Genomic DNA, 15,406 nt, shown 5'->3' on the forward strand with positions numbered 1-15,406 from the left:
AACTGTTATGGAATCCCTCAGGTAGTATGTTTTGAGTTAGCAGTGAAAATCTCAACTTTATTTCTGACATAAATCAGTAGAATAGCTTTCTTTTCTAGTTTCAATATAATAATCTCAAAATGCATATTGTATATTAAATATTGCAGTAGTATTTATTTTTAAAAACTTTAGCTGATAAACATTGCTAACTTTCTAACAGATAAAATTTGAGCAACATCAACCCAGTAAATTTCATTAAACAACCATTAGTGTAAGAAAAGTGCTGTTTCATTTTATTTGCTAGATTGATGTCTGTGTTAATTTCAGTTAATACACTTTCTTCTTGTAAAAGAAATTTGCTCAAGCTCACTAGTTAACTAGGTCTTTGACATCTTTTAAATTGTTGTATACCTAATCTATTTTTATATTTAAGTAAAAACATCTGGTCTTTTGCTTTTGTCAAGCATAACAAGATGCAAAATACTATGTTAATGTCAATATTTTACAACTACTTTATGTAGTGTTGCATGCCAGATTGTAAAGCAGCTTTCAAAGCTTTCAGGAGGATGTCTAAAAACAACTGAGAATTAGCAGAATATGGTTAAAAGCCCGGAATGAATGACAAGAATGTTTATGGCCAAACAGAAATCTTGAGAGGAATTAGTTGATTTTTTTTTTTCTTTCATTCTTTTTGGCTACAATTTCTGTAGTAACAGATGAGACAACTCAGGGTAGGACAGTTCAGTGTTACAACCCTCTGTCACTCATAAAATACTACTTTATTGTGCATTTAAAGAATCTTAACAACATTAAAGGATGTTGATTTTGAATAGCCTTTGTTTCTCTGGTATTTGGATAAATTCTGAACTGTGTCATCCATATGTTTTATGAGCTAGAAATTGGTCCAGTTGTGTGTGTAAAAAAAAAAAAAAAAATTGATTTTTTTGGGGTTGGTATTCTCTATAATCCCTTCCAGTGACAAGCATTCTAGACTCTCATCATCCTTTATCAGTTCTGGGGAGGTTGTCTCTGTCTCCGTCTGTGACAGCCTTTGAGATCCTGAAACATGGTGGAGTAAGGATATAAATTGGGGTGATGTGATTTCTCTCGATATCCTTTCCATTCAGTTCAGTCCAGTAGTTCGTTTTGAAGGGTTCAGAGTGAGTCTCTTCTTTCCTATTTTGAGACCAGAGCAATAGCTATTGGTTTTGGAGATTTGCTTAATTTGTTTTTTAAAAAAAAAAACAAAAACAACTAATATTAGGAGTGCTGAAATATTTGCATGCAGTGAACACTATTACCCCTGGATAAAGTATTCAAGTTAGGAGTTAATTACATCTTGAACAGGGAGCCACCTGAACAAACTCATTACGTGAATCTAGGACTTAGGAGCTTTCTTGAACATTAAACCAGTTTAGATTTGTCCAGGCTAGCAGTGAGATAGAGCTAAATATGACCCATTGTACCTGGTTTGAAGATTTTACTGTCTTCGTATTTCTTCTGTTTCCTTCCATGTTTTTATTGAAGAGCTGTCCATTACTGACAAAAGCTGCAAGATTTGCTTTCTTGCTAAAAGTTATATGCATCGAATGCTGGCCATCTCAGCTGCCAGTGATAACAATGTCACTTGTTTCACTTGTTAGAGCTAAGGATTAGTGTTGAGAGTGTTATTTTATTAATGTGTGTCCTCAAAATACTGAAAGATTGCAGAAATCTAGATATAGTTATCCTCATGCACGATATATATGTGTGTGTGTGTGTGTACACACTTTGTTTTTATGAAGCCTTAAGAACATTTATGTTAATATAGCTGCTCTTAATATTTCAACACAGCTTTACCTGTGAAGGTAAATATTTACTATGTCTCCAGATTCTCTTACGTCTGCATTAGGTTGGCATGCTAGGTTATAACCTCCTTTGGGCTAACTATTATACCAGGACATTGATTAACATGCTTTGCCAGCAGCCTGTTACATTTTGAGTTTTTTTTTTTTACTTAATTTCTAGCTTTTGTTTTGATTCTGTTGCCATATAGATGTCAAATAGATGTTTTGTACACAAAGTTTTATCTTTTTAAATTTATAACTTAATATTAAACATTACAAAATACGAGAAGATTCTGAAGACCTTGTGTTACTGCTGCTTAGAGTACTGCTGAACCTTCGCTGCAAGTGTTTTAATCTTTATATGACTTTATTTCTGTTTGCCTCCCAGCAAGGCAAACATCCCTAGCTTAATCAAAGCCATGTAGTGGTGTGCCACACAACTGTTTTTAGCAGAATTCATCATCGGTAGACTCCTTACAGTATCCAGTAAGGGCATTACAAGCCTCAATGTAAGTTATAATTTGCATCTGCTCACGTGTGCCTTCATGGTCATCTTGAAAAACCTGTGTACTTTTAATGGTATTGCAATGAATTGACCAGAGCGAGAGCAATTCATGCTGATCCACCAGTAATGTGGTGGATGAAGATCTGCCTTGTTTAATGGTAAGAGGTTGTTAAGCAATGAAATTAGCTCCTGCTGTTGTGGCCTTTACCAGCAAGGTACTACTGTGATGACGATGGCACCTCATAGGATTCGCGGCATGCTAAAGAGAGGATTAAAAGTGTGTAAGGGGGGATCAGGTGAACTCTCATTGTTACAGAACTAATTGAAACCTTTTGGCAGGGCAAGTCCAGTGGAGTAATGCTGCTTTGAACTAGAAATTTCAGTAGGTTTGGGAGCTGGAGGGTTGTGAGATGCAGCCATTGTCCAGTTCGGTGCAATTGTGTGCTAGTAAGAGGCAAGTGGACCTTGCTGGCAAGAAACACAGAGGCAGATATCCAAAGACTGTGAACATTAGATCATAAATCCAGGAAGTTTTCCAATAAATTGACGCTTGGGTCTTGAATTTGGCAGCCTGCTTTATTGACTAGTCACAGTAAATCAAGAGCAATGTCAATTTAGATTGAACGTGGATTATGTTTCACATGGGCAGTTGAGGGGCATGCTCAGTTCCTGGGTCAGAAGCAGAAACAGGTTGAAAACACATGAAACTCATTTCGTAGCATTCGGTTGTGACTATTAGTTATGTCAGTAATTGGATCTAACTGCCAGATGAAAATTCAGGGTATCCTTCGAAACGGAAAATCTCTGAGATTGCATGCCTGAACAGATGCCATCGGCGTATGGGACAGCGCAGACGGAGTCATGTGAGTCAGTCAGCACGTGTGAAAACCTGCTTGAACTGCTGAGATATGCCAGTGATGTGGGCTGTGCAAGAACTGACAGAAACAGGCATTCTCCTGGGTTCTGAAGAGGTGGTTGTGTCAAATTGCCTCAGATGTGAACAATCAGCCTCGGCGGTACACTGAGTTACTTCAGCTTTATGCACTTCTATGCCATCACCTAGAAAATGCATAAAAGACCCATAATAGGAAATCAGACTCTTTTTTTTGGTAGGTGTTTTCACTGTGGCTCTGCATCTTTGTTGGAGGAGTAGGTTATGAATATATCAGAGTTAATTGTGAACAGCACTCTAGGGTGGTGAATAGTTTTGACAAGAGGATGATCTTTCACTGATAACATCTCTTTCATTATAAAATCATAAGTAGGCTGTGCTGGTGTATGAGGATGAAGATGCTGAAGGAATTTTTGCTAATGCTGTGGAATATTTTTTAAATCTTCACTGATATCAATGTATGAAGGTTCAACACAAACATTTTGTGGCGCTTTCAGCTGTGCTCTTCTGGAAAGACTTGTAGGCAGTTCCCAAGTCGGACCCTCTGTCCAGCAGGGGTTTTGCACTCTGCCACATGACTCACAGCTTGATTACTGAGACTACAAATTAACTTCAGTTAGAAACCTCAAGTTTAACTTCTTTTTTTTTAAAATCAAGTCCAGATCTAAAGTTACTGCTTCTCAGCAGATGTGGCAGACAGCATTCAGCAAATCTGTTAAAAGTGAACTTTTAATCAATGTAAATTGGAAGCAGTTGTGTTTTTCAGTATCCTCTGTGAGGAGGAAAATCAGCCAAGCTGACTGCAAAGGTTGGTCATCTGTAGTGTTTCTAGTGCAATTATTTAGGCTAATTAATTGTCAAGGCTCTTCATTGAAAATAAATTAAGCCTATTAACTAATATCTGTCCAAGGAAAGTGATTGCACATGGTGAATACATTATCCTGGTTTTAGTAACCGTTGCCAGCAGTATTTGCTGACGTTAGTTCTAAGAACAAGTTAAAGGAATGCAGTTAAAATATATAGGGTTTTCAGGGTTAAAGCTGCTTTTTGCTTTACTTGTGACACACAAGAGATGTAAAACTTCCTGTCACAGTGCTGAAGTGCTGTTCTGTAGAACTGATGCTGAAGAAAATTTGAACCCCTAAGATAAACTCTTTTTTTCTGGTTGTATTTGGAAGTTGTTTCTTTTAGTGTTACCACCATCTGTAGAAAACTGATGAGGATTTTCAGTGATTCTGGCTTTGAGCATTACCTGTGTCAACTTTAGCCTCTGTGGGTCCATCAGTAGCAATTTATTACACACAGTGCTTGTCCTTTTTTTCCCCTAGAATTTTACCTGCAATTTGATGCCTTTTTTTTCCTCCTTTCATTGAGTGATGAAGAGAAATAAAATCTCTGAGGCTGTGTCTAAACTACTAAATAAAACATTCCAGAAAACAGTGGCCTGTTGTGGCTCAGTTTAAGTCTACACACCTACCTATTGCTTCCTTCACTTCCCCTCACAAAAAGGGGAAAAAATAAACAAAACTAAGAAAGATGAGGCCAGGCTTCAGACTGTGGGGAGCTTTTGGTATGGTTGGTTCCTTCTCAAACAATGCCTAAGCAATGCTGAAAGTGTCAGCTGCCATGGCCCCAAACTATGGCAGGGAGCAAGCTAACAGGTAAATAGTATGTATGGTCACAGACCATTACTGATGGTGACACTTGGCCATGTTTACTTGGCTAATAAAGATATAGCCTGCTGGAACTAAGGGCATGAGGCACAACTGTTGTGCCATCTTGCTAGCGAGACCTGTTCAAATGTTGGTTATTACATAAGTTTTTGAAGGAGTGTACCTTAGTGTTACTTTTTCCCCTTTCACTTTTCTCTTTGCAACTTCTTTTTAAGAAAAATGGCATGGGAATCATTAGGGATGAAAGCACCGTTTTAAGAAATTTGTACTTGTTCAATTCTGTAACTTGAAAAAAAAATTAGATTGACTTTTTCAAGCATTAAGACTTCTCATATAGTCCTTGTAGAATTATATTGCTGAAATGCTGTTATTCACCTTGTGTACCAAATAAGCCTCCTTCACACAAGTGCTGTTTATACACTTTTTTTCTTATTGAATAAGCTGTATAGAATTGCCATTTTTAACTTTTTACGGTTATCTTCATTATGATTATGGAGTGCTATTGTGTTGCTGGAAAAGCCATAGTATGTCCTTCTTCACCTCTGTAGAGCTTGCCTGGGATGGTAGGCTTCAGTTCTGCCTGGAGTAAGGTACCTGAAAATCCCAAGTTTTAAATTATGTACCTGTTTTTGTAGGCATGTTAATGGGGCAGGCTCAGATGAATTTGATAACCATGATAATCCGAATTTTTATCCATTAGAAATCATGTACAATGTGTGTTTTTAAGAAAAATCTAAGGGATTTAAAAGTAAATTTTTACTTATTTTTGTTTGCTGATATTTTACTTGCGTTTATTTTAAGTTTAATGACTAAATAAATATTTCAGTAGAAGGAAATATATTTGGTAAGCATGATTAGAATATTCCTTTGATATTCAGTGCTGTCAATGGCTTAGTGGCTTGCTTTGGAAGTAACTGTACTCACCTTTTCTTTTAGATTTGGCTGTGCACATACATGACAGCAAGAAACCGTTTCTCTGATGCTGTGTTTTATTGGCAGCATCTTTTCTTCAGCGTGAGTGTATGTGATTATTTTGGTGGTCTTAAGACTCATGACATGGACTTGAGACTTTCAGAGTGGATTGAACAAAACTAAATGCATAAAAAAACCTACGTCCATAGAATCTGCTTCCAAGTTTATCTTGCTTTTGAGAGGGCGTAATGTAAAATCAATTCTGGAATCAGTGCATGAGATTGTACTTCACAGACTACAACTACTGTTAAATCTAAACCTTCTTAGTACTATGCATTTACTGAGATTTATCATAACAAGCTAATGTTTTGCTTTAAATAGCTTCTGAAATACTTAAAAATTCTTTTGAGGTTACTAATTAATGAGCCTACAATATAATTGAAATACCCTTTATACTCCTCCTGCCGTTGATGCACTATTTGTACATGGAGCATTAACACACCTTGTTCATCCCTGCCCTTGCTGTTGATGATGCCTGTGATCCATCCTTCACTACGTTAAAGGCTTTTCTGGTAATGGAAAAAACAAAACACCCCTTCTGCCTTCCAGCAACTTCCTTTTGTTGCTGTATCTTTTATTTTAAAGGAAATTAGAAGCGGCTATGGGTTACTTGCAGGCAAAGAAGAGTAGAGTTAGGTGCATTTGTTTGTCTTCAGAGATTCAGAGGAGTTCAGTAGCTGCCTGTGAATACAGAAATATGACTGCTTCTTCTAGCCTGGTGTACTTTCTGGCATCTCCATTCAATGCAATATTTTGAAGCCTTTTGTTATAGCTAATGTGGACATGTACCTTCTTACCTCTCTGACCTTCACGATCTAACTATAAAAAATTTGCCAGAATTTCAAGCAGCCCTTTGTCTCTCACTGTAAACGCATCTTTTACCACCAAAAGATCATTGATATGCAACAAAATAAGCAATATGCAGAAGTGTTTAGCAGAAGAAATACACAGAAAATCCAGCTTGTGTCTTTGGACAAAGTTTCTTATTTAGGTCAGTTCTTAGTGCTTACTTGAAGTTGGTGTTCTGCTTGACTCTTTGGCAGGGAATTGAAAACAGTGTTAATTTCCAAGATCTTTAAACTTTTCAGAGTGGAAACAAAAAGGTACTTTTGGGCTTCTCTCAGAGAGCTGCGGACCAGCTTTTGACAACTTTGCAACTGTTAATCTTCAAGAAAATATCTTAACTAGGCAAAGTTGCCTAGATTTGGTCACGTTTTTGCCAGTTTCAACCAATTTTCATATGGCTACTTAGAGGTGAATTAAGACATTCTAGAATGGTGTATGTGAGAAATTTGCAAGGGAGGGCAGGTAAGGGATATGTGTGTGTTAGCATCTGCGGGAGGTTACACTTGAGCATTTTCCTTATGTTCTTCTGGGCATTTTGTTAGAAATACTCAAATGATGTTTCTCTTCCTTTGTATTTTCTCTGTCTTTTTAAAATATTTTATTTTTTGATATCTTTTCTTCATGCTTGTTCCTTCATCCAAGGTCTGTTATACCCCCCTGATTTTTGTCTTCATATCTGATGAAACCTGAGAGGAGAGGATAAAACTGTGGCCCTTCTTGTGGCCCTTTTTGTGAGACAGTGAAGTCTGTGGATCTGTCCTTGTGACTGCTCCTGCTCAAAGCAGTTTCTCACCCTTGCTCCCCAGAAAGAGGCTACTTTTCAATCCTTTCTGCTTCCATTCCTCCATCTCAGCTCTCACAAGCCACTGTTCCTAGCTTGCAAGACTTGCTTTTGTCCTTAATCGAGGAGATGTCTTCAGGTGAGAAGAAAACAAAGCCTCTGTTCCCCATATCTGCATTCGTGAGAAATCCTCACAGCTGCATCTTTTGGAGAAGGATCGGATTTATGGGGTAGCCACTTTTCTTCCCCATAACGTAGGACTCTGGACTACAGTTTTTCTGGTGTTTCCAGAATACAGGGTAGTGTCATAGCTCTGGTCATCTGTGCTCTGGCAGATGGGAATGTCTTCCACATAGAGACCATGAGCTGGGGCGTACATGTATTTCAGGTTATTTCTCAAGTAATATATGTATAATCTTCAAACATGTATGACAATTTCCAAAAAAATGTAAGAAATAACAAAGGTAGGAGTTGCATGCAACATTGGGGTAGAAAAAGAGTCTGAGATTTGAAATCCTTAATAGACTGGAATGGAAAATTTAATATCTCTGCCTTTTTTGAAATAAATTGATTAGGAGGTAACTAATTTGTATTTGAGCTGCCAAATTTTGCAGCTTCCCTGGAAATAGGAAAGGTAATTTGACTTAAAAACAAAATGGTGAGTGCAATTTCAAAAGACCGTATTGGATAGAAATCTATATTTAAAACAAAAACAAAAAACACTACTTATTTGTATTGATAGTAATTTAGTGTTATAAAAATATGCTGTAAATGACTGTGTGACTGTGTTATTAGCTGCTGAATTGACTGTGTGAATTTCCCCCAGGCTGGAGGGGATGCTTTCGGTGAGAGCTAATGCTTTTAATTCTGGCAGCATGAAAGGAAGATGGGTGTCACAGCTCTTCTCACGGCAGCCACAGTCACGACTCTTCCTCTCCTGATAACGCCAATTTCAGCAGAGATCTCCGTGTCGGACGGCAGCAGCTTTCGTGTCTCACTCCTGTTCTGTGCCTTCGTGTCCTGCAGATGACTCTGTCAATGCAGTTCTCCTCAGTGAGCACCAACATGTTTCTGAGCTCTCCTGGCTCCCTGTTTTACCTGCTAATGGCAACCAAATGGCTCCGTGTGGCAGCTTTAGAGGATTGATTTAAAGGCTGTTGCTGCTGCTTCTGGGAGTGTGTGGAGGGGGAAGGAGGAGAGGAAAAGGGAGGGGGAGAGGCTTTGTGTCTGGATAGTAAAGTAGGCTACTTTATGGGACGGCAGCTCCCCGAGCGCTGTTCCACCCCTGTGGCTGCTGAGATTGGATTACACTACAGTATCTAAAGCAATGATACTTGATTTACAAATGTTACAGAAAAAGCAATGCACTCTTCTTACTTTCTCTTTATAAACACAAATCTTGGCTCTTTGGAGATTTATGGGCAGTAGCGATTTTTACTTTTACCTTGCTCCCTCTGGTCGTTTTGTTGGTCTTGGTCATTTGCAGTTGTTCAGCTGCAGCGTCTCCAAGTTTCTGTGGATTTCCATCCCCTGCACCTTCCCCAGGAAACTATCACTTACCAGCAGCCTAGTGCTCCTCAAAAGAAACCAGGCATACCTCAAATAGTAGATGTGAAAGCACTCAGTGTCTGATTCCTTCTGTACCACCTTCATAAAGCCAGTGGTTCTGTATAGGAAGTCCCTACTTCCTTTTTTTTTTTCATTTTTTTTAGTATGATTTGATCTTTTCATAGTTATCCATAGTTATGAATGCCAAATTTTCATAGTTATGAATGGCAAATTTCTCCTAGTCCTTATATTTGCATCTACTTGGACATAATGCAGCTAAATGTCATATCCCTTCCCTTTTCCCCATTAATAACCACAATAAATAAGATTTCTAGACTCAAAAAGTAATAAATGGCAGATCTTCTTGCAGAAATAAAGAATAGATATCTAACACGTGAGTAAAGAACAACTTGTCATCAATCACATTCTATGAGGTAAGTTTCTTATCCCTTGTTTTCTGACTTCCCCCGAACACCTTGGGGAGTTGTGAAGATACAACTCTTCAAAGATATAATTTCATGCACAGGATTCAGTTGGTGGTTGATATGTGTAAAGCAAACCGTATATATATTAAGGACTAGATAAGGCCGAGTAATTGTATTGTAATCTACCAAGAGCAGAGAATTTGGAATTGTATTATTTTAGAGTTTTTGTACATCGATTGAATGATTCTACGTGGAGATGAATACGAACTAGTGATTAGAAAAACAGTTTTTTTCAAAGGAGGAAATAACAATGGCTGACTTCCACTTGCAATTCGGTGAGAGTGCAGATCCTTGATATCTGTCCCAGTGATGAGCAAAGCAAGGAAGCTGAATTTGGTCTGAACTTCCTAAATACGGTTTTGTAATGCAGCTGCGGGTTTAATGAGTTCCTGCATTACAGGTTCAGCAGCCACCTTCGTTTATAACATGTCCATAAATAAGACTGAAAACCCAACCCTTTTTTAGGTTTTCTCTTGTTCAACAAGTTTCCCATGTAAACGAGGGTTTTAGTTCAAATGTGTTGCATTTTGGGGCGTGTTGCCTATGACTGAACTCTTTGTGGAGGTAGACTGCTTTCTTGCTTTCTCTCTCAAACTTTTATTCCAGTGGATAGAAAGACTCATCTGATGCTTGGTGTGGCTGCATTCAAACCTAGAAAACCTAAGAATTTCCTGTCCTCACACTCCAGGTGTTTGTTTTTTCTTACTGCCTTCAGTGTTTTCTCCTGGTGTCTCACAGTAGATGATGTGACAGCAACCATCCCCCCGAGGTCACTGCTTCTTGCTTCCTGGTTGCTTCACAAACCAGTGGTATTATTTTCATGTATTGATCATCGTTTTTAATGTCTGGTTGTAACAAAACAACCTAAATGATGTAAAAGTGAACCAAGGTTACAGTTCCTAACATCCGTGTCCAGATTCTTGCATTTTTTTGCTTTGGATTTGTTTTGGCAAGGTTTCTTCTTTTTTAGATATTTATTTGATATTAATAATCATTTTTGTTCTTGTAATCATTTATTTTTAGTTTGCTGAACAAGTCCCTTTTTCTATTAAAACTTGTTTAGGACTTTTCCTGTTTTGTTTTATTTTCCCAGTTGTTTGAAGGAAATCTGTTTTTCTGAAGTTCTTGTATAAATTAACACTTGACAAAGATTTTTTCATCATTGACAATTTCAGTTCCAGAACTGATGCTAACCAAATGAAAAGCTGTACTGTAGTCATCTTAGAAATGATTGTATTGTTCCCTTCCAAACCCAGATCTGAAAGTTGTGGAAAGAAAAAATAAAAATAAAAAAAGAAAAATGTTGATAAATCTCCAAGTTCATTGTTGTCTCCCTTGCAATAAATTGTATGATTAGCAGTATTTCATACAAATAAGAGAACAAAGATAGCTGCAGCTGTCTCACCTGCATAAGAAATGATTTAAGGGTTCAGGCATCCTTTAGTGAAATCTATAGAAGAGCAGAAGAGCTTTCAAAGGCACAAGTCTTGGAGATGTTTCTGGAATTAAGTGTTCCAAAGTAGGTTTAATTAATTTTGTGTTAGTAAGACTTGGTTCTCTAGCACAAATAACTCTGTGTTGCTGTCTTAAAGACTAAAGCCTGTGGCAGTGTATGTGGCTGTGCGATATGACACATGATAACAGTGACATAATTGTGCATTAAAAATAATTCATAACTGTAGTGGTTAAATTCCTTTCTCTTCTTCTTCTACATTCATGCTGCCTTCACTGTTTTGATATTTGTTGTTTGCCTTACCTAATAGCAGCTACTTAAATGATGTGAAGTGAAAGGATCAAAATGGTCTTTTTTTTTTTTTTTAACTTGATGTAAAGGATCAGATTAAGTAGGAATGCGTATTTGGTGTATATGTGTAGGTAAAACCTTTGTTCCTGTCAAGTATAAAGCCAGCATACATATTCTGTTCGCAGAGGAGGAAAGGTGTGCAAATGCTGGGTGAAGTTATTTAGGCATTTAAATTGCATTCAGGTTCTTCTAAGGCACAGTTGCTGGGTTCTAGTAGCAGGTTACTGGCTTTGTTATTTTGGAAAAAATGAACTAATAGTTTTTTACTGTACAGGATATGAGTAATAACAAAAATTAAATTTTTGGAAACATTTTGCAGGTTCCAGCTTTGCAGTTAGGGACTCTATATAAACCTCTGGAGCCAGCTGTTCACCGCTATATTCTTTCAATCATTCTGAGGTGTTGATTTTAAAAGAATGAGTTGCTGTTCCTGAAGTCTACAAACTGAAAATATTTCATAGCAGGCCTGTGAACTTAACGTGGATTGGTTATATTGGTGCCTGTGCGTGGTGTATAATAAGGACCAATTCATGTTTTCATTCAAAAATAGCGAAGAAAACTATTTTCTTTAATGGTACGCCAGATTTATCCAAAGATTTCAGCAAGTCTGTATTACAGTTTGTCAGCAAACTGGGTACAACCAAAGTGTATTTAGAAATCATTTAATTAGGACAGATTCATTTTCACTCCATGCCACTACACAGCAAGACTTGCTTGTTCATATTTCCTTAAATTTATTCTGGAATTTGTCCAAGCTGAGCTTTAATGAGTAGTCTATCCCGCTAGTTACATTAGGATTTATTTTCCCCTAGAGAAGAGTGTTTGAATTGGTAGTTTTTTAACCTGTTCGGTTAAATGAACATATGTTCAGGACTGCATCTTAACTCTTGAGTGCAAGGGTTTGAGAAATAATTATTTGTATTGTTGTTACAATTTTACAGTGCAGTTGAAGGGGTGGTTTTAGAATCCAACTGGGTCACAACTGTTTTAAGGTGGTGATGAGTTTTGATATGAAGTCACATTCAGTTGCTTAATACATATTTAATGATACAGGACCAAAACGTAGATCTGACTTGGTTTACTGAAAAAAATATAAATAACTATTTTCATTTATTGCTTGAATATATCTCTTGGGCCATAAAATATGGTTAAATTTAGCTCAGTACCGTATTAATGAGCGATTTTCTGTATTAACAGGTGCAGTTTGGTAGCAAGCTTGTATTTTAAGTTCTTTTAAATGCATTATTTGTGTTTCAAAACTATTATAATAAATCCTGAATTATAAATGCACTTTCATCACTAGCCAGCTCTAGTTAAAATTTCCTTAAGCAACATTTGCTGCACACATGGTACAATACCTACCCCCCTCCCCACACCTTTATGGACTTGATTTTTTTCTGTAAAAAAAGGATTTATTTTCTTCAGCTTCCTATCCTATAAAGTCATCTGAAAAAGAACAGTCCAGTGTATTCCTCTGGGATTGTTAAAATACAATATGCTTAGAATTTGCATATTATTTCAAAGAAAATATTTCATAGGCTGATATTACCCATAAGGGGATATTTTATGGGAAACTTCTAAGTTTCACGTAGTTCAGTACAGTAGCTGTAATATGTATTAAATGAATAGCCCAACTTTTAAAGCAAAATCTTTTCCACTGCTGCATTGTATGCTACTGTTGTGACAGCTCTTCACAGGACTTTCTATAGTGCATGAGTTTGTTAATACAAATGTGTTACTTTAATGGAATAATTGTGTAGCTGTGATTGTCCTGAATATTGTTGAAAGTTTTTATTTTTTTCTTCATTCTAAATTTTACAGTAGGGAGCCTGTCTTTTGAAATCTTTTTCTGACATATTTAATTTTAATCCTATTTAATGATGTACAGAAATGTAGAGAAAAGGTAGAAAATATTACTTATTAATGACAAAAAGGAAAAGAAGTTACAGTACACCTCTGCAATGAGGTAAATAGTAGGAAATCACAGTAAATGGCTTGATAAAAGCAATGCTAGGAAGCGTTCAGATTGATGTCACAACACATTACATTTCTTTTGATATATCTGTAAAAAGCTTTACTAACATGCATATCTCATTTTCAGGATTTCTACGTAAGAATGCTATGTAAGAGTAGGACTACACCAGAGTTAATAATTTTACTTGTATAATCTTGAGTTTTAAAATCATTTTTTATTTATTGGGTATGTAGCATTTTGTTCTGCAGGGAAGGATTATCCCAAGTAGAGTCACTTTGTGTACTCCTTTCTGCATGCACTCCATTACTTGTGCACACCTTTTCTGCTTAATTTGAAAAGCTGACAAAGCTGACAGCACAATTATCGTTAGCTCCAAATGAGTCACACCTCAGAGGCAGTTCTACTGCTGTGTTTTTTTTCTTCCCTTTCCTCTCAATGTTTTTGAGATGGACTACCATGATTCCAGGCTTTACAAGGCTGAATAACCTCGGTCTAACAGATGCTGATTACTTTTACAGAAGGCTACAAAATGCTTTTTTTTTTTTTTTTTTTTTGGGGGGGGGTCTTCTGTCTGTAGTTGCATCCATTTTCTGAGAGTCTTTCATAGGTGTCTTCTGTCATACGAATCAGCTTTTCATTTCTTCCTTTGTTTTTAGCATGGCACAACGGAATTAGCTGTTGCAGATGGGCTTCATCTGTCAAACTTTGATCTGTGCTGCAGACATATACAGCTAAGATAATTATTTTCTTCCCACTCCCTACAAAGGGAGATTTAGTGACCAGCAGAGTGCAATTCATATAATCCTCAGGTCTGGAATAATTAGATCTGTGTTGCCTGTAAGTCCTTTCTTGTGTTTTCTTTCCTTTTACCTTAAGTCTAGACAGCCATCTTAGATGGATGTTTATTTATACTATAGGTGTGTAAAGCTTGATGAGATTAATTCCTCTTGTTTGAGATAAAAAAAAAGATTTTCAGTTGGCTCTTTGCTGGTGTTCAAAAGGAATTGAAGGAGATCTGCCTGTGACTTAAGGTGAATGCTTGTTTGTGCAAGCCCAGATTTAGAGTGATGATGTTACCTGTGGCTGTACCACTGTGTCAATATGGTAGTTGATACAAACCTTCTGATGTTTACAGTGCTGGTTTACAAGCCATTTTTCATTCATCGTGCAGATATTTGTAGCTTCTGGGCCAGAAGTGTTAGCAAGGAAGGTACTCTGCTATTCTACTTCTTCATCTAGATGATGATGGTGATGAATCTGAGAAGTGGTGGTGTGTTTTTTTCCTTCACAGCTTTCTTGGAGAAGTTTGTGCCCAGGGCCTCCTGTCCTGGCTCTGGGCACCACTGCACACAGCCTGGCTCTGTCCTCCCTGCTCCCTCCCCTCAGGGATGTACAGACAGTGATGAGATCCCCTGGGCCTCCTCTTCTCCAGGCTGAGCAGTCCCAGCTCTCAGCCTCTCCTCATATAAGAGATGCTCAAGTACCTTAAATTAAATCTAATATACTACAAAGGGTTCTAAAAAGTACACCCAGTATATTTAAAGGGTCTGTCCTATAATGCAGTTATGTAGACGAACTTATCTGTGTGCAAGGGGTTATATGCTGGGGACACTGGGGAAAATTCTGCTGGAACACAGAGTACATCTCAGTGATGGAGCAGGAGGTGATTAGGTCAAAGATGATAATGTTGTAAATATGCTGCAAGAAAACGCTCCAGAGTGGAAATGAAAAACTGCTGTGGTTTTTGTTGAATGTAGCAAGTCAATCTATTGCTTAATTTTAGGTACTACTATATTACTAGTATAATATATAATAGATATATTAGGAAGAGAAAGGAATTTAGTGACTTTTTGATAGTTGTTGTAGAGCCCTCTTGTAGATACTGGACTAGATGTAGAAGAATTTATTTCCAAACAGAATGCCCTGCACCTTGCCCTGTCACCCCAATATCCAATATCCCCAACTTCCCACCAGGTTGTAAAGCATTGGAAAACATTAGTACCTATTTGGAATCTCTTAATGAGCATACAGAACTCTTTTTTTTTTTTTTTTTTTTTTTTTTTTTTTTTTTTTGGAATTGTATTTAGTTGTATGGATATTGCCTATATGGGTTTTTGGAT

General features: G+C 37.2%; 1 protein-coding gene across 9 annotated transcripts in view; it reads left to right on the plus strand.

Moving 5' to 3' along the window:
• Window positions 1-15,406, plus strand: part of VPS13B (vacuolar protein sorting 13 homolog B) — a 459,486-nt gene that overhangs the window by 80,146 nt on the left and 363,934 nt on the right. The gene's annotated exons all lie outside the window — the stretch shown is intronic.

The sequence above is a fragment of the Aythya ferina genome (genome assembly GCF_964211825.1).
Source record: "Aythya ferina genome assembly, chromosome: 2".
Classification (NCBI taxonomy): domain Eukaryota; kingdom Metazoa; phylum Chordata; class Aves; order Anseriformes; family Anatidae; genus Aythya; species Aythya ferina.